Source organism: Carassius gibelio, chromosome B20, assembly GCF_023724105.1.
Source record: "Carassius gibelio isolate Cgi1373 ecotype wild population from Czech Republic chromosome B20, carGib1.2-hapl.c, whole genome shotgun sequence".
Lineage (NCBI taxonomy): Eukaryota > Metazoa > Chordata > Actinopteri > Cypriniformes > Cyprinidae > Carassius > Carassius gibelio.
Genome location: NC_068415.1, coordinates 11,681,245 through 11,700,846, shown reverse-complemented (window position 1 = coordinate 11,700,846; position 19,602 = coordinate 11,681,245).

The following is a 19,602-nucleotide window of genomic DNA, read 5'->3' as shown; positions in this document are numbered from 1 at the left end:
CCTCTCAGCTCTTTTAAAGCCTAAGACAATTCAAGTTTCTATTTTGAGGAGAGTTTTATATTTTGCACAATATTATATTAAGTGTCGGTCCCCTTAAACCTAAGACTATTTATTGACTATATATTGTGTATAGAATTTTCTAAATGTTATTTAATTATTTTTTATTTTTTATTTTTTTTTTACAGTTTGGGCAATCATGCCTGGAAAAGCAGTTTTGAGTATATATTGAACAGTACTGCTTTATGACTAATACCTGTATATATTAATATTTTAATATTAAATAAGTTTATTTCCCTGTTAATGCCGTTCATCGATGGACCAGATATTGAAGGGCTATTAATTGTGAATGTCTGTGAGAAAAAAAAGTCATTCCTGTCTGTTATGTTTTTCTTTTCTTCATTTTTGGTCACATTTCCTCATGCTTTTATAGGAAACATATGCACTTTTTTTACTTTCCTGCTAATTTTCTTCATGAACTGCCCTTGTGTTTTCAATCCATGAGGAGCGATTGGCTCAATAAACAGAGTTTCCTATGTGCCGTGACCGGCCAAACACAGGCACTCTGTGGCTGTGTGTTTATCTGCAGCTCTCAGTGCATTTCCACTGACATGCCGTGTGTGTCTCCACAGGTGCGGATCGGTGCGTGAAATGCATAAAGAAGTGTCTGTGAGGATACTTCCACCAGCTTAACCACAAAATTCTCCCTGCCTTTTCATCATTAAAGTCAGATGATGAAAAAATTAAGTGATGAGGACTTCAAAGTTTACGAATTTCATGAAGCACCTTTCATACATGAGGGCCCTCCTCTCTCTCCAAAAGAATACCTCACTGTCTGGTTTCTCTGCACTGGCTCTTTGCCTGAAGCCTGGGACTCATCCTCAGAGTCATCCATCTGAACTTCTATACACCTATCTACATTTATGCATCTCTGTAAGTAAGTTTCTTGTTTTATAAACTTAAGCAAACTCCAGTATCCCTCAGCTCTTTCCACAGAAAATACACTTCCATAGATTGTGCCAGGATTCATTACTTCATTACTTCGAATGTAGCGCTGAGAGCGAAGAAAACTGCCCCCAGGAAGTTGAACTGAAGCGATGTGGAAATATTTACATGTCCACTGTCTAATACCTTCCATGGGCATTCCTGAACCTCCTCTGTATATTACAGAATGAGACCTTTGTGTGGTTGCAGTTAGGCAGCATCTCCACACAGCAGCCGTTGCAACTATGCTGGATGACTTGGTTGCTGTGGCCTGCATTAGTACAGTAAACACTGGCTACTTCATCTGAGGGTCACACTGATTTTTAGTAACAATGTTTATAGTCTTTTGGCCTTTTGGTTTGTGTTGAGGAATTAAATTGTGAATTGTCTCGGACACTGTTATAAAGTCAATGTCAAAGAACAGGGAGCCAGTAATGCCATGCATTTTAAGGTTGATTAAAATACTCATGTGGACTATTAAATAGTTGTATATTGAATGTGCACTGTATGTGTTCACAGTTGTATTATTGTTTTGGAATTTTTATGTATTGCAACAGCATTATATTATATATATAAAACATTTTTTGCATTTAACAAGTTTTCCACTGGAAACCTAAGGTGACTGCAATTGCTTTCACTTCCACAATCCAAAAAATATACATACAGGCCTACTGTGTATTTATATAACTTGGTATGCTTTGCAAAAACAATATAAAGCACTATGGAATTCTCTTAAAAGCCTGCTTTAAGTACAGCCACTATTTATGTAACTAGAACAAAATAAGAAAAGCTCCTTATATATGTATTTATATGATATTTTAGGATCTATTAAGAATTTTTTTTTTTAAGTTGGCACATTAGTTGGTTTATAAATAGTTCAGGCCAAATGTACACTTGATGATTTATAGCTGTCATCTAAATTCAAGCGTTTTATACTTATGACCATTTCACAGGAAATACCCCAAAGCCCATCGCTGACAGACAGCTTTATCTTGGCTGAAAGTATTTACTGTCACTGAAAGGTACTGAAAATGATTCTGAAGCCCTCCGAGCTGCTGTGAGTGTTGCATAACTCTGGTACTTCAGCAGGTGGGACTATGTTTTCGAAATGACTAAAATTTGTGAAAATGGACCTGGAAAAAGAATCACTACGTTGTTAGATGATATCAGTATCAACCACCTAAGCCAGAGAGGAAGCTTGGGGCACATCTGGTCATTCTCATCATGCACAAGTTCTAGAAAGAAATTCAAAAATGCAATAAAGTTGATTGAGGTTGTTCTTTTTATAACAGAGGAATTAGCATGTCATTTTTCTTGCGTGTGCAATGCAATATTTCAGTGAATGAAAGCACACATATTTCAGGAAAGAATACTCTGTCCATAAAATCAGTTTTCTGATTGAAAATGTTTACATGAACCTTGTGGATACTTTGGTGATTATGAGATTATGAGATTATGATTTTGGTCCATTTGATGTTGTTTCCCAGTGTGTTCTCGATCCATTACAAACAAATGTTTTTTTGTCTCCGTCTATGCAGAGGATCTTTTTTTAACTCCTCCTGTTTGAGATGTCAGCACTCCGGCTGCTTCTGTGTAGCTGTGCTTTGATCCTGACTCTATTTTAAACTGAAATATGTGTATTTTTCCCAAATAGCTCTCTGCAAATGTACCCAAATAACATTGCAATGTAACCTTTTGCACTTTCACGTTTCCATTTGAACATACCTTAGCCATACCACTCTTCCTTGTGCTCTGACATGTTGTGTTCACAGTGTGTGTGTGTGTGTGTGTGTGTGTGTGTGTGCTCTCCCTCATTCCCCTGAACTCAGTGGCTCTCTGCATAAAGGTATCTTTGTGATAGCCTAAGGTCTAAAGTCAAGCAAGGGGGGCCAGCAGTTGCAGCTGTGTTACTTTCCTTGGCTGGCCTGATTTTTCAGACCCTCTAACACCACAGACAGCCCAGTTATGCAAACACGTCTATCAAAAGACTCCTGCCCCTGTGGAAAAACAGACTGCTCTAAAAAGTCATGTTATCTCTTCCCAAAGGCACTGTGAGTCTCAAGCCAAGAAAAAAGGGCAAAGTCTGAAGTTTCAGTACCAGTTCATTTTTTTCAATACTAGAACTGAATGATGTTCAAAACAACCAGTGAAGTCTGATGACAGGTAAAATGATTCATACGAGCCAGCCTTTTTTAATGAATAAAAAGAATAGGAGCACAACCAGTGTAGTACAATTCTTGAGCAAATTACTCTAATTACTACTGTGAGTTGTTTGGTTGCTTTAGTGAAGACATACAATGAAATCAGTGTAGTCTGATTCTCGAATGCATTAATCAGTGAATTTCAGTCAGTCGAAAAAACACGCACTGCCAGTGTAGTCTGACTGCTCAACAAATGACTCAAAAACATACATCACAAACGGTGTAGTCTGATTACAGGGAAAATGAGTCTTATGAATGATACATTTTAGTGTATCGAAAATATACAGTGTTAGCATTGTAGTTCAAGCTTGAGTGAATGACACACATAATGTACAGTGAAACCAATGTTGTATGATTCCTAATCAAATGATTTTAATAAATTGGTTCTTGGGAAATTGGGAATCAAAAAAGCATTACCAGAGTTCAAAATGTTCTATTATTCTGTTCCACTGACAAAATAACACACAGGCATAACGGTATGACAGGATTTTCATTTTTGGTTGACATATTCCTTTAATGCCAAACACACAAATCGCAGAACAGAGTCAAAGGATTTCAGACAGAGGATGTGGTTAAGATTATACTATATTGGCGTGAGAAATTGGTCAAAGGGTTTGGTTTTTAGATTGGTATCCAGATTTTGGACTCAGTCTTTAATATTTGCTCATTCTTAAGTGACAGCAGCTCTGCAGCCGGTTTGTTTCCATAGCATTGATCCTACAATCCTGAGAGACAGCGAGTGTCTCCGCTTCTCCTCCAGATGCGTGCTAAGGACCAATAGACAAGAGAACTCTTTTCATCTAATTGTAGTCAACAACAAGTGAGGAATGTTTCTCCAGTTTTTGAAGTCTTTCGTCAAAAGCTCACTCGATCTACAGGGGGGACCGTAGTATCTCTTTAGGGCTGCAGTAATCTGGCCTCATGGGGCAGAGGGGAGAAAACATTCCAGACATTTTTCTCAGTGACAATGATAATGACCCTAAAATTGAAATTTGTATATGGGCACATGCTGTTCAGGGACTGTGGGCTGATATCCTCATACAATCCTGCATGAAACGGCCAAGGAAAACCCCTCTGCTGTCCGTAAACGATACCTCCTTTGGTAGGTTTTGACTGTTTCGATTGGTTGTCCTGCCAAGATGTACTGCCAGGAAAGGATTTGTGTATAATTAAAATCTTTCCAGATTGCAGCGCAGCACAAACCTACAAGAGCCTGAAGAGTTTACATCATACAGATCAAAACCTAACATGCAAAAAACAGTATCCAATACGTCTTGCACTTGCTAGTGTTTTTTCATCTCTTCCAACTCCTTAAATGGTATACCACACTGTGATTATTCTGCGTGCGTTTCAGCCTTGTTTTTACTTCTTCAGCCTTTGAATTGCATAACAAATATTCTCAACTAATTATTCCTGCCTACATAGTTGTTTTGTTATATGAAGAAACATCTAAAGAGACACGAAATCCCTGGCTTAAGTTTAACACGCAAGCGCTGCATTCCTGCAAAGGTTGACGGTCCCAAACAAATTCATTTCATCACCTGATCTTGTTCTGTTGTAACAGCTTGGACCCTCATATCACACATACTTCCAGTTTTACTCCCATTTGAGGCCTGTGGGTGCCTCTTCAATCTGTAACCTCGCCATAGACCACATGTTAGATTGACTCCCTTGCTTTCCTTTTCTCCAGGCTTTCAGACGAGTCTCTGTGCAAGTGTCAGGTCGTGTATACCTCAGCTGCTCTGTGGGCAAGACAAGCAGATCCCTGTTGACACTTGCTGTAGTCAATGGATTCAAGCTGACAGTCTAATGTGCTGGATTAATGTGTGCACTGGAATAAAAATATGGAGAGATGGATGGATGCATGATGCTAGGGGTTTTATGTCCAGTTCCCCATTATGAAAAAAAAAAAAAATTATTATAAATATAAATATTATATATATATATAAAAAATTGAGCAATAATCAAAAACAAGAAAAAAATATGTCAGTGAGTTAAGAAAAAACAATTATTTGTAAGTTATGTCAATGGGAAATCTTGTTGACAGATACTTGTTTTAAGCATAAACTCAATTTTGACACATTTCTCAAAAAATATAAACAAAACAAAAAAAATTAGTAAAAAGAATAGCTTTGGTGGTGTATTTGAGTAGAGTGTATTTACAGTAGCTCTATTTCTTTATCTTAGTCATTCTTAGTTATTTGATAGTATAGTATTTTTATAAGATTTATACACTTAAGATACATATTGTAAAAGGATTGTTTAAAAACAAACTTTTGTTTAAAATATCCACTTAAAAAATTACATTCTTCTTTAAAAAATCAGGGTTCAAATGACACATTTGGATTTTGTATATATATATATATTTTATTTTTTTATTTTTATTTTTTTTTTTCATTTCATTTTTTCATTGTTTACAGCTAGAACATTTATATGTAACATATAGAGAGTGAATTTCTTGTTTGTCATCCAACAGCTACAGATTTCTTAAGAGGATTTGTCAGGAGCACAGCTTTACTGTCGGCCAAGGTTTTCCTCAGTGGTGACGTCTGACCCAAATGTTCAACGGTGCAACAATTTGCGAAGGTGGCAGAATCGTGTCTTTGATTTCACTCTCCCCTGCAATCTATGGGAGCTTCATATTTGGTCTAAGGTCAGTAAGTGAATGGGAACAAGTCTCCCCTTGTGCCCGGCTTCAGCTTTGAACAGTCTCAGACTCCTACAGGCAGTGCCAGAGCAAAGGAGGTGCCAGTCACCCTGACCCGTCTGGCTGATGAAAGCGATGATCACATGCCAAGCGGGACTCCCAAACATCATATTAATGGAAAACGTTGGCTCCTAATAGCTGTACCACAGTCCTGAAGAGCGGGCACTTAGAAACATCATAAACTAGAGCTACAAAATGCAACATAAAACAGGATTTATGAGACTGAACAAATGTTTACAAGCCCTTTGAGTTATTATGAATATTTATATGAAATTAAAAGCTAAATAAATATGTAGTAAGCTTAAAATGATGATGTGATCTTTCCATAGACCTCACTATTGGAAGTTTTCCTTGATAGTTTTGGAGACCTTATGGAGCAGGGAGGACACTCTGTTTCATTACTCCCTTAGTAAGAAATGGCTACAATTCAGCATCTCACATACCAGGAAACGACTTCAAATACTTTAGCTTACAGTGAAAGAACTGAGTGAAGTACACTGTAAGCTTCACTTCAAAATGGCAGAATAATGGGCCATTAAAACATCCTTCCTCTATTAAAGCATACATTTGGTGATCTTAAAGCATGTATATCCTAAAGTCTTGAAATTACCAAAAAGGGGAGAAACTTGGGAGCCTGTTTTCACTTCAGAATAAAAGAAAAAAAAATGTACAACTGAAAAAAACAAAAATTCTACCAATTGTGGCAATGTCTCACAATGTAATTTTTACAACTGTACAACTGAATTTAAGGGGTAGTTCACCCAAAAATTCTGTCTTTAATTACTCACCTTTATGTTTTTCCAAACTCATAAGACCTTTGTTCATCTTTGCAACACAAATTAAGATATTTTTGATGAAATTCAAGAGCTTTCTGACCCTGCATAGACAGCAATGCAATTACCTTGTTACTTTTGTGAATCCACATCAAATACTGACAAGGAAGAGAAGAAATTGTTCAATAAAGTTGTTATTTTTGTTTTCTTTGCACACAAAACTTATTCTTGTAGCTTAACAGAATTACAGTTGAACCACTGCCATATGGACTATTTTAGCAATGTTCTTAGAATGTTTCTGGGCTTTGAACGTGGTAGTTCCCTTGCAGTCAGAAAGCTCTCAGATTACTTTTGGGTGCTGGTCATATAATTAGAATATCATCAAAAAGTTGATTTATTTGACTAATTCCATTCAAAAAGTGAAACTTGTATATTATATTCATTCATTACACTCAAACTGATATATTTTAAATGTTTATTTCTTTTAATTTTGATGATTATATCTGACAACTAAGGAAAATCCCAAATTCAGTATCTCAGAAAATTAGAATATAACTTAAGACCAATACAAAGAATTATGAATAAGACCAATTAAAGGATTTTTAGAAATATTGGCCACTAAAAAGTATGAAAATGAAAAGTATGAGCATGTACAGCAATACTTAGTTGAGGCTCCTTTTGCCTAAATTACTGCAGCAATGCGGCACGGCATGGAGTCGATCAGTCTGTGGCACTGCTCAGGTGTTATGAGAGCCCAGGTTGCTCTGATAGTGGCCTTCAGCTCTTCTGAATTGTTAGGTCTGGCATTTCGCATCTTCCTCTTCACAATACCCCATAGATTTTTCTATGAGGTTAAGGTCAGGCGAGTTTGCTGGCCAATTAAGAATGGGATACCATGGTCCTTAAACCAGGTACTGGAAGCTTTGGCACTGTGTGCAGGTGCCAAGTCCTGTTGGAAAATGAAATCTGTTGAAACCCATGTCTTGCATACGTCTGTGCATAGTGGTTCTTGAAGCTCTGACTCCAGCTGCAGTCCACTCTTTGTGAACCTCCCCCACATTTGTGAATGGGTTTTGTTGCACAATCCTCTTTTGGACAACTGTCAAGTCAGCAGTCTTCCCCATGATTGTGTAGCCTACAGAACTAGACTGAGAGACCATTTAAAGGCCTTTGCGAGTGTTTTGAGTTAATTAGCTGATTAGAGTGTGGCAACAACTGTCTTCAATATTGAACCTTTTCACAATATTATAATCATCAAAATTAAAAGAAATATACATTTGAAACATATCTGTCTGTGTGTAATGAATGAATATAATATACAAGTTTCACTGGAATTAGTGGAATTATAAATCAACTTTTTGATGATATTCTAATTATATGACCAGCACCTTTATCTTAATTTGTGTTACGAAGATGAGCAAAGATCTTTGGATTGGAACAACATGAGGGTGAGTAATTACTGACAAAATTTTAATTTTTGGGTGAATTATCCCCAGTTCACTCCCACTCTCTATCATTCCCAGTTGTGTATTTATTTCTATATAAAACTATATACAGTATAACTATATATTACATAAATTATATATTAATAAAACATTTCAAATCAGCACTAAAATTTGTCATTCACTGTGACAGAAATGTTGTTAATTACACTTAGTGTTAAAAATACATTTCAGTTTGGTCAAGCCAATGTGAATATGCACTGCCAAGTTTGAGTTTCGGAACACGGTTGAGTTTCTCTATGGTAACTGAGTGACTGAGTCTTGTTATTTAGACTCTTTTACTGGGATAAGACTGTTTTTGCCATATTGCAAGTTGCGTTTTCTCTCATTTATAATAAACAGAACTGTCCTTATATTTATAGTCCTTGTCAATACACATGACCCGAAAATCTGAGACCTGAATTTTAAATCCCAGATTTTACAATGTGGTCTCAGTCTATTAGCAGTAGGAACACGACATTAGGAAAGTGTTGTTAAACGGATTAATAAATTGTACCATAATTATGCATGATTGCTTTTCATTAGCGTCAGACTTCAGAACAGTTAGCACGCTTTTCCTGACCTCTCTACCAGCACAGAGAACAATCAGAATCAGAATCAGAATTAGCTTTATTCACCAGGTGTGTGCAAACATACAAGGAATCTGTTGTGGATTTTTAGGGTGGTACTGGTACATTCATACATACATACATACATCCATACATATCTGACTGGAGAACAGAAAAACATTTAAATAGTAAGACTTAACATGACACAGTAAGACCTTAAATAGAGAAGATTTGTGGCTGACACAGAAATGCGTATGCTGCTTGCGTTCAGCTCATATTCTCCAAAATGGGGCTAATGTGATGCAGAGAGACACAGAGAAGACAAATTGTTGAATAAAATGCATTATTTTTGTTTTTTCTTCGTATACAAAAAAAATGGTCACCACTTCATAGCGTTACAGTTGAACCACTGATGGCAGATGGACTATTCTGACAATGTCTTTAATATTTTTCTGGACCTTGACAGTGTAAATTACGTGGCAGTTAATGTGACAGTCAGAAGCCACCCGGGTTTCTTCCAAAATATCTTAAATTGTGTTCTGAAGACGAACAAAGCTTTTCATTGTTTGGAATGACATGGGGATAAGTGATTAATGACAAAATTTTCATTTTGGGATGGAGTATCCCTTTCAGACAGGACAAACAAACAAAATGTACAAGTACAAGGGAGCGACAAACCGTGGTTGCCATCTGCGGTGCCATCATAATCAGCTGCCATGAGCATTTTCATTTTATCACTATATCCAGCCATGCGTATGACTCCCACTGTGGGAATCTTATTAATGCAATGCATATAGTCTATAAACCTTTTTTTTTTTATTATTGATAGATGATGTTTATGAGGAGTGCATGCTTTTCCACAGAGTTCTTTCCTGGTGCGTGTCAGTCAATCCCACCCGACAGCTCAATGAGGTGTTAATGCAGCAGTTGATCTGATTGGACCGGGGACCTTTCAGTGGCTCTGAGACCCACTGTGGTGGTGATGTTTTTATGTTTTGTTGGGTTTCATATGTCAAACACTTAAGTAACACCCTTTCGGGATCAAGCCACATCATGTGGAGAGGATACTGCTAGGTACAAAGGATTGCCTTGTTGTTGCCCCTGCATTTTATTGCTTCTTGCACTAAATTCTTTACCTTCTTGTGGTGTTGATGGGATATACTTGAAAGCACTGGGGTACACTATGAAAGCACTGGTTTCCTTCTCATGCAATCCCAACGGTTTCCTGTGCTAGCTTAAGGTACATAAGTGGCATTTGTGTGTGAATAGAGTTTAATCTCCTGCGCTTTTATTTATTCACCCTAATGTTGATCCAAACTTGAATGAAGACTAGGTCTGTCAGGCATTGGAATATAAAAAAAAGGATCATAAATGTATCATAAAAGTGCTCTGTATGATTTGTGTATTATACTGTAAGTGTTTTGAAGTTATACTACCATCAACCTCCGTTCTGTCATTCAGCAGTAAAAAAAACGTAATGTCTGTAATGAAAAGACCCATTCACATAACAAAAAAAAAATATCTATAGTTATTCAAGTTATCATTCAAATTATATTGTAAAGAGAAGTTTACACCCCACCTATAACAAAAACAACATAGAGGAACAATATTTTTTTTTAAATCGCTTTCAAAACATTCAAAATTAGTTCCAGCTGATGAATGATAAAAACAGTGACAGCCAATCCGAATCCTTGCTTGAGTATTTAAAGAGGCGCATATCATACAGTAACTGCAGTGTGCTAATAATACACAGAAAGTTATCATGCATTGAAGTGGATGCTAATATACATACAGTTCTTGGTGTGAACGGGCATTTAATCCCAAAACAATTGCTATGTTTAACTCAAAGGGCTTCTCTACACTGCAACGAGTGTTCAGTATGCAAATGTTTATGCCTTGTAAGCCATTTATGAATAATAAATAAATAAATAATTTGTACTTCTGTGAGCTCCCAAAAAATGCTCTTCAACCTTTTTTGTCAAAGGTAAAAGGTTCACACAATACTTGTCATTCCTCACACAGATTAATGACATTGTTCACAAGACCTAAATCCTTGCAGTACTGAACACTCTGGCTAAACTCTCTCAGCTTCCATGTTAATACTTTATTTATTGTATTATTGTATTGCATTTTATGTAATTAATTGATTTGGTTTGTTTTTTGTTTTGTTTTGTTTTTTTGCAGGCCACTGGAGGCGTGAGACCGCAGTTTCTAAACCCATTCATTTTTTTTTCTTTCCAAGAATTGTTTTTTGTCTTATTTTTATGCCGTTCATGTGTATTGATTTAATATAAATGTTTTTCAAAAGATCCCTTGAGCCTCATTCACTGTGGTGCCCCTTGAAAGCTGTGGCTGAGTGAAACCACAGGCTAATTGTCTGTTATATAACTGTGGGCTGAAGAGATGCACACTTTCAAAATGACCATGCTGCTTTATGCGTTGGTAAACCTCTTCATTTAGTAAGTCAAACACATTTCCATGCTGCTCAATCAAAAGAGCGAGTTTCATTTGATGGTCAAAGTTCAAGAGTCTCCAGCTCAGAGTGGAATCAGATGCTTCTCTGAGCAAAACTCTTCAGGTGGGGGACACTCCAAAAGTTATTTCCAAAAGCCTAGAAGAAAAGAGTAATCTAATATGTCGAGGGTGGCTCTGAATGTGGCTAACAATGTTGGCAGAAGGTCAGAACCTAAACCTAAGGGCTAGTCTCAGCTGCAAAAGTCAAACGCCGGCTAAAATAACACCACCTAACAGTGCAAAATCAGACACCACTTTCTAGCACCATGGGGGCCCCTCTGTTCTCAGATTCACTCATCGAGGCCAATTGACCTACCCAGCTGGCAATGAAGGCGATATGTTTTGATGTTCATTTATTAGTGGAAGAGGTCAGCGGTGTATCTGTGGACCTGTGTCATGGAGAAAGAAAATGAAAGGGAAATATAGAAGAACCATTGCATATCCCCTGGACAGGAATGAAATGTCTAAGTTCGGGGTTGTTTTACATTTTTTATTTTTTGAGCACAGTGGCCAAAAGAGAGGGATTGTGCAAGGAAGCCTCGCCAGTCTAAGCAGAAAGTTCAATAAACTATGAGCAAAAACCGTATTGCTTTTTGCCTGATAAAGCAAAAAAAAAAAAAAAAAAAGGAAACAAAAAGAAGCAATGCAGTGACAAAAGTACTCATTCATAGTAATATTATTAGGGTCAATGACAAGATTCTAATTTTTTTTCTATTCTATTTGTACTATAAAATTAATAACTAACAATTAAAATACTTTTACAGCAGCTATTAATCTCCGTTAATTTCAGCATTTACTAATGCATTATTAAAATCAAAAGTTGTATATTTTAATACTATTTAATTAGAACTAACATGAACTAACTTTTTAATAATTTTGTTAACTAACATAAATGAATATTAATAAATACTGAAGCAAATGTTTAGCTCATTGTTAACATTAGTTGATGCATTAACTAATTGGATGTTGTTTTAAAGTGCTACCAATAAAGTAAAAAAAAAAAAAAAAGTGATTGAAAAAGACCCATTAGGGGAATTCCTGAAAATAGTTTTTATTTTTAATTCCGCTGAAACATTTGTGCATCAGCATCCTGTTAACTTGACGTTCTGTTTGCTCCACTGCTGGTGGGATGGTTTTTGAAACAGATCCTCCGAGACACCAGCAGGAACTCTTTGTAGTGGAGTTTCCCCAACAATGTGGCACGTTGAGAACGAAGAGGATGAGGAGTGCCTGGATTGATGGGATTCCAAATCAGCTCTTGAAAGAGAGTAAAATCTGCAAGCAAAATTTTTCCTTTTTACCAAAGCCAGCTCATTAAGACAAACTGAGCTTCCAGGAAGGGCAAGTTTATGAAAGACTGTTTGCTCTTCAATAAAGTCTTCTTGATCCCTACTCTCTCAAACAACACACATTAGAGGCATCTCAGGGGAGTTTTCCAGCTGGTGAGAGTTCTGGTGAAGATAGGATAAGCAAGTTCTAAACACGGATTTGCCATGTGGATCTTTCCTACTGTCTGGAATCTCTTTTGATGACTGTGTTGTTTCTGGCTAAGCATTTAAGAAGAGGTGTTTATATTTTGCAAGATGACATGTTTTATCTCCGTGGACATGCTTCAGCACAGCCTAACTTTTAGAGAGTGTTTTGTTTTAGAAATGGCATATATTTGCTTGTTACTATGGAATTTGTGTTTACAGTGTTTGCTTTCTGTTGTGACAGATCTCTTGTCCAAGTCCTGGAGATGAAGAAACATAGAGGAGCGCTCATTATATTTTAAGCCAAATATGTGTGGGAAAAGAATAGGATCAACAACATTATGCATATGCACATCCAACACAAATTATGTATGCATTTACTTAGAGATTAGGCCACCTGCAATATCTTATTTAATTTTTAAGTATTTTATTTATTTATTTATTTTACTGAACTTTTTTATTTTTCCATGTATTCTCAAATACCAGGCACCAGATATTGATAAATTCATTATATTCAGGTGTCAACAAATTGTAAATGGGGTCATGAACAGAGAAACATCATCTAAGTTCCAGAATGCAAAATGTTCCTATTAGTCTAAAAACAGCTTATTGAAGCAACAGGTTTAGGAATGTGCCACTTTCTGGCGTAATAGTGTCACTAAACACCGTTTTCGCAGAAGAAGATCATCTCATGCTTCTATTTCACTGCCTGTTTAGCCCCGCCCACCGATTCAGGCATGTAGGTAAATGGCAAGAGCATAACCAAAACCAAAAACCAATTACTATTGCTTTGTCTGTTATTACAGATTGTTTGATATAAACTGTTGCATTGTGTTTATGCATTTTTACCTAAATCACAGCATTGTCTGTTGGTGAGGGACATAGGCTGTCAAACATACAAAACTATTAGCCAATCAAAGCAGTTATCTCAAGTCTACAATCCACCACACCTATACAAACAGAGCGTTATGATGAGGAGGGCCAAAAACAGGACAGAAAATAGTCTATTACTTCTAAACTTATACAAATGTATAAGTGGGCCTCAAAGGACAGTACAAAATAAAAAACGAAGGCAGTTCATGACCCCTTTAAATGCATATTTTTCTTTGTTATAATTAGTTAAGTTTGACCAAATTAATAATGGTGCATCAGGTCATTATTCATAATGTTATGAGGAATAAAATATCTTTATTGGAACCGTCATGTAATATGTATGCCCTTGCACCCAGTTAATGAAGTTGTTGTGTAACCCTTCTTGAGCACTCTGCTTGAAATATTGCGTTGCAGGAAGGGGGTGATCTCTGCTTCAGGAGGAATTTGAAATCTGAACTTCAGAGAGGTGAACTGGATACTGTTTCAGACAGTTTATAATCATTTCATCTTAATGTTTATAGTGTGTAAAAGACCCAGAAATTCCAGTTTGGCAAGAGCAGCATAAATTAAAAAGGGTATTTTTTATTAACCTAGCTATATAAGTATAGTTCGGATGTAATTCATATGCCCAAATCATTCAGAGTTTTGCAAAAAGGTACATTGTGTGTTTCATCTTTCTGATTAATGTTGCTAAACATGTTAGTAAACTGTCCTCCTGCTGAATTTTTTCTTTCCAGACAAGTTTAACACATATGCTTTTTATTCGGCCATACATTGCTCTTTTGCTGCCAAAAGCATTCCCTCCATTCCACTCATGCTTTGAATCTTTTTATAATTCCTGATCTTAATGGACAGATGCGGCAGTAGAGGGTCAAAGGACAAGGAGTTGTTGGTGTTTAAATTTCATGACTTTAAGTCAGTCCCTCTGTAACAACAAAGCTTGGGCTTTGCGGCTAATTCAATACAAGCAGTTTGTATGGCAAACAGCCCTGAAATGTAATGCGTTTACTGGACATTTCAGATAATGTACACTACTATATTTTATTTTTAAAGATATTAATAATTTTACTCTGCATGGATGTATTAAATTGATCGACAGTGACTTTCTTTAATGAGACTTTCTACTCATTAAAGAATCCTGAAAAAATATAAAAATATATAGCACTTTTCTGCAAACATTAAGTAGCACAATTGTTTTCAACATTGATAATATATATATTTTTTTAAATCACAGTTTCTCACTTGATAGTTCTATAACTTTGTGATTGTGAATTATTGTGTGGTAAGCGATGACAACAAGGATGCAGTGTCTCCTTTTTATTGAGATTTTTACAACACAGTTACAGGCGGTGTTATCCTGGAACAGCCATAATTATATCCGCATCTAGGCTATATTCATAAATCACACACATCATGTCTGTGAGCGGAGGGAGATCAGCTTTCCACACGTGTTCTGCCTCTTTTTCACAGCGTTCTAACATTCAGTGGCTCATTCTACATTTTCCACATTAGATGTTTGTAACTCCACGGGGATTTGAAGCCATGCCGAACTGTTCTGGGAAACAAAAATGCCTTTGAGGTTCAGGCTATTAGCACGTAGGATGTGGCGATTGTTCTCATCACTCTATCGGACTGAGCTGCGTTTGTTCTAAGTTGTGTTTGTGTTTACAGGCCACTTGACAGCTGTTCCATGTCATTAAATGCCCTTAACTTTGAATAGCAAAAAAAAATGCTACCGTCCATGCCAACCTCTTAAAATTAATTACAATGAAGTAACGAAACACTCTAAACCTATCCTACTTATTTTTCTTCAGAACATTGATGTAAACCTTGGCAGACTCTGCATAAATGTGACCGAGTCCCTGCAGCCACAACACAGACAATTTACTGCACAAACTATGTAATTAAGTTAAGCATCTTATTCCATATTTTCTGATTCAAGTTAGGTAGGCATAATTATTCAGTTGGTGTCATTACCATTAAGAAGGTACATAAAGCATTTCAGTGTTGCTTCCACTTAAATGAACGCGGTCCTTTTCTTGGGAAATATGGAGGCAGCAGCTGCTCTATGATGTCAGTGACAGGAATTGGTCAAAATGAGAAACCTCTTCTGTTTGGAACAACAATGCAAGTCAGCTCTGAAGTCTCTGGTTGAGCTGTAAACCCAGGACAGTAAACGTGTTACATTTTATGAAAGAGGTTGTTTGTATTCACCAAGTCTACAATTATTTACTCAAAAATGCTGTAAATGTAACAGTAATATTGTTAAATATAATTACAATTCAAAGTAACTTTTTGCATATTAATATATTTTAATATGTAATTTATTCTAGTGATGGCAAAGCTGATTTTTTTTTGGAGCCATTACTTAATTTTAAGTGTCACATCATCATTCAGAAATCATTCTAATATGATTTGGTGATTTTCTGTTTTTTTGAGGATCCTTTGATGAATAGAAAGTCTAAATTTATTTGAAATGGAAATCTTTTGTAAAATTATAAATGTCAGTACTGTCAATTTTTATCAATGTAATAAAAGTAAGAATACAAGTATCAAATCCTTTCCCCCAAAAAAGAATAGAACCTCTCCCAGCCGGTGTGATTGCATGTAAGAGGGTCCAAGTTTACGTCTGTGTGTAATCAGAATGGAATCAGCCAACAGCTTCCACTTTGGCTCTGAGCATGTGTGGGAGTTTAGTGTTAGTCAATATTTGTCCCAGTGTGTGAATTACGTGCATTGCTGTGTTTACATTGCCTCAAACATTTACAAGTAGCCTCAAACATTCTGGCGTTACTGTATTTTCCCATGCGCCTGCTTGTCTATCCACCGTGATCACATTAACCTCAATGACAGACATGAAGGAAAATGGCTTGATTGTGCTGATCAAAATCATCTGTCAAAGCTAATTGGAAGTGTTTTGATGTAAATTTGTCACAGTGATGAGAAAAGAATGGTCTTTTAACATATCTTGGAGCATATTTGGACTAAAAGCTGAGGAAACATGAACAGTTAGTGAATGGACAGAGGCAAAGTTTTTCTTTGCACATGACAGCAGACTTTGTTTTGTTTTTCAGGGTAATTTTTTTGAGTATGTTCCAGTGTCAGGCTGCACGTGATCGCTAGACAAGATCCTTCTCTCCTCTCATGAATAATCAGACAATTATTTACAAAAGCAGAGTTTGGAAACCCTCATTCAAACAATAGCAGCAGTAGCTCTTCTTCTTCAATGACCTAGATCCATGTCCCTGTTTGAACTTAAGAATTACGTGATTTCAATAACAACTTCAAAGTGTTTTTTGGAGAGCAAAATTGATCAGCCTTTGCTACTGTCAGACTTGTGTTCCTGTTTCGTTGTGTTTTTGTCCCCATGTGCTCCCTGTGACCCAGTTTCTACCTAGTTTGATTGTGTTCATTTGATTAAGGTGCATGTGTCTTTTCAATTACCCTTGTTTCGTCCTGTGTTTAAAGTGTTGTTTTCCCTATGTTCCCTGTCCAGTATTGTCCATCTCCTGAGGGTGCTACCTGTGTCTCCTGCATACCCTGGGATACCCCTTTGCTTGTCTATTAAAGACTATTTTTCCTATGGCTCCTACATCTCCAGGTTCCTTGCTCCAACTCAGTACACATCGTGGCAGCTGCCTTCAAGTTAACATTGACAAGTCATTAATGACAAGCCAAGTCATTTTTTTTATCACCTCACTGAACAATTTACAGTAATATTAAATTATGTTTATTGTATCGCAAACAGAACTATTATTTTGACTTGTTTAAAGGAATAGTTCACCTAAAAATGACAATTCTGTTATCATTTACTCACCCCATACTTAATATCCAAACCTGTATATCTTCATTGGAACATAAAAAATATTTGACCCATTTCTTAGTGTTCTTTGTCCATAATGGAATACAATGGCAACCGAAAATCTGCAGCTACCAGTGTTCTCAAAAAGTCATACACGTTTAGAACAACAAGAGTAAATAAGGAAATGTCGCTTTAATTTCCAAAATTATTCTTCTAATTGTACTGAAAAGTGTTAAAACTTGAAATGTTTGCATTACCCAGATGTCTCTTTTGTCTGCTAGGCATGCGAACAACCAACAAAAAATACTGCAGAGCTGTGACTCTGGTTCTCATCTATTGGAAGTTCTGAACTTCAAGGCTTATACTCGCTCTGTCATTTTAGTTTCTGTATGAAATATGACAGTGAAGTCATGAGCAGCAAGCCAAAAGGTGACTCAGTGCCTGGATGCCCATGAAAAAGGAAGAACAGATGAACTGATGCTGGGCTAGAGTCTCACTGCTTAGCGTGTGGCCTCAGGGCTTGTTGACAATTTGGTGGCCCTTTATAAATCTGTTGTGGATTTATTGGTCTGGATGTGTCTGAAATTCTGAAAGTACGCCCAGAGTGATTCTGGTATCACTCAGACTACAGCTGGATCGTGTGTGCGGTCGTCGTGACTCCTATAACCATGTGGTAAAGATTTCACACTTTTAACCAACCTACGCACAATATACAACTTGGTGCATTAGGATGTAAGGACTATTAGTCTTATTACCTAAAAAAGTTGCCCGTCTTGTTACTGATAACAGTTTTTGACTGCTTTATAGTTGTTTGTGTTGCTAAATGGATAAAGCAGAGCACTAATAATGCTGAGCGGCCATAGGTTTGATTCCCAGAGAACACTTTGAAATTTAAAATGTATATCAAATGAGGTTGCTTTAGTTAAGTGTCTTCCAAATGCAAGTCAATAAGCAATTTAGCTCATCTGATATCCCTCTCCTAAGTCCGTGCTGCATCTTGCGTCAAAGGGTGGACTGCAAAAAAGCCAAATGGAAACTATTTTCTCTAAGTTTGTGGTAAATGTAATTTGTTGTGAAAAGGCACATTCGCGCGATCATATGAAATTGTGTGACTGTTTGATGTCAGGGTCCTCTGAGGAACTTTGGCACAGTCAGGAAGTGTTGTGAAAATCTACAGTACATTATCAATTCACTACACAAGGGAAACCGTACATTGAACAGAACAGCCTGCGTAATACATACGCAGATCTGCACGTGATTCAAAATGCTGGCATATGTGCTATTTGGCCAGACCCTAGTGTTTAGGTTGCACAAAAAGATGAAAGAAATAAAGAAAGCATCTTTTGTATTGGACACCATTCACAGGGCTATACAAGCGTTAAAGCAATAGTTCACTCAGATTCTGTTTGTCAAAGTTTTTATTGTTTGTCAAAATCACATTTTGAAAGTGATTTAACATTGTTGTCATTATCATTGTGGTCTTTCACTTCCCTATTCTCCAAAAATTAGATCAATCAGCAAACACTTAATCATAGTTATTGTCCTTGGCATGAACAGGCTTTTATGATAATCTGAATGTTTTCATCTATAAATGGTGTGAACAAGCCTCATTTTGTTCCAGACCTGTAGCTTTCATCATGTGAGGTAAGTATCATGATTAAGTCACACTAAAGTCGCAATTACCTTTTGCTTATTTTTAAGGCAGTGTTCATACATTACTTCTTGCTGCATTAAAATAATGTTGATCGATCTCTTTCAGGCGAAGTAAGTCTTGACACAGGCTTCCTGCAGAGGCAGGTTTCAATCAATGGGTAACACTAAGATGAATTTATCGCTGCTTAGGTTTGGCAGATGAACTCTAAATTTGCATTCAAGGTTTATACACCACTCAAGATATCATCTTACCTCCCTGCAGAGAGGAGAGAGTCCGGTCAGCCTGTTCAGATCTGGAATCCCAGCCCTGTCAATCTTCTCGGACTGACTGACCTGGCTGAAAAACAGCAGATTGTTTTCCTTCCCTCAATGCTGTTTTTTCCAGCACTTCCTCTTCAAATTTCTTCGCACAGCATTGTTTTGTCTCGTCTTAGCTCGTATGTGTGTTTATTTATTCAAACATGCCGTGAGTTGTATGATTTTGAAAGTGCTGATCACATCAGATCACACAAGAGTTTTCAAATGTTTTTTCAGACCTCATTCCCTCTAACAAGTCAAAACAGATTTAAGTAAGGA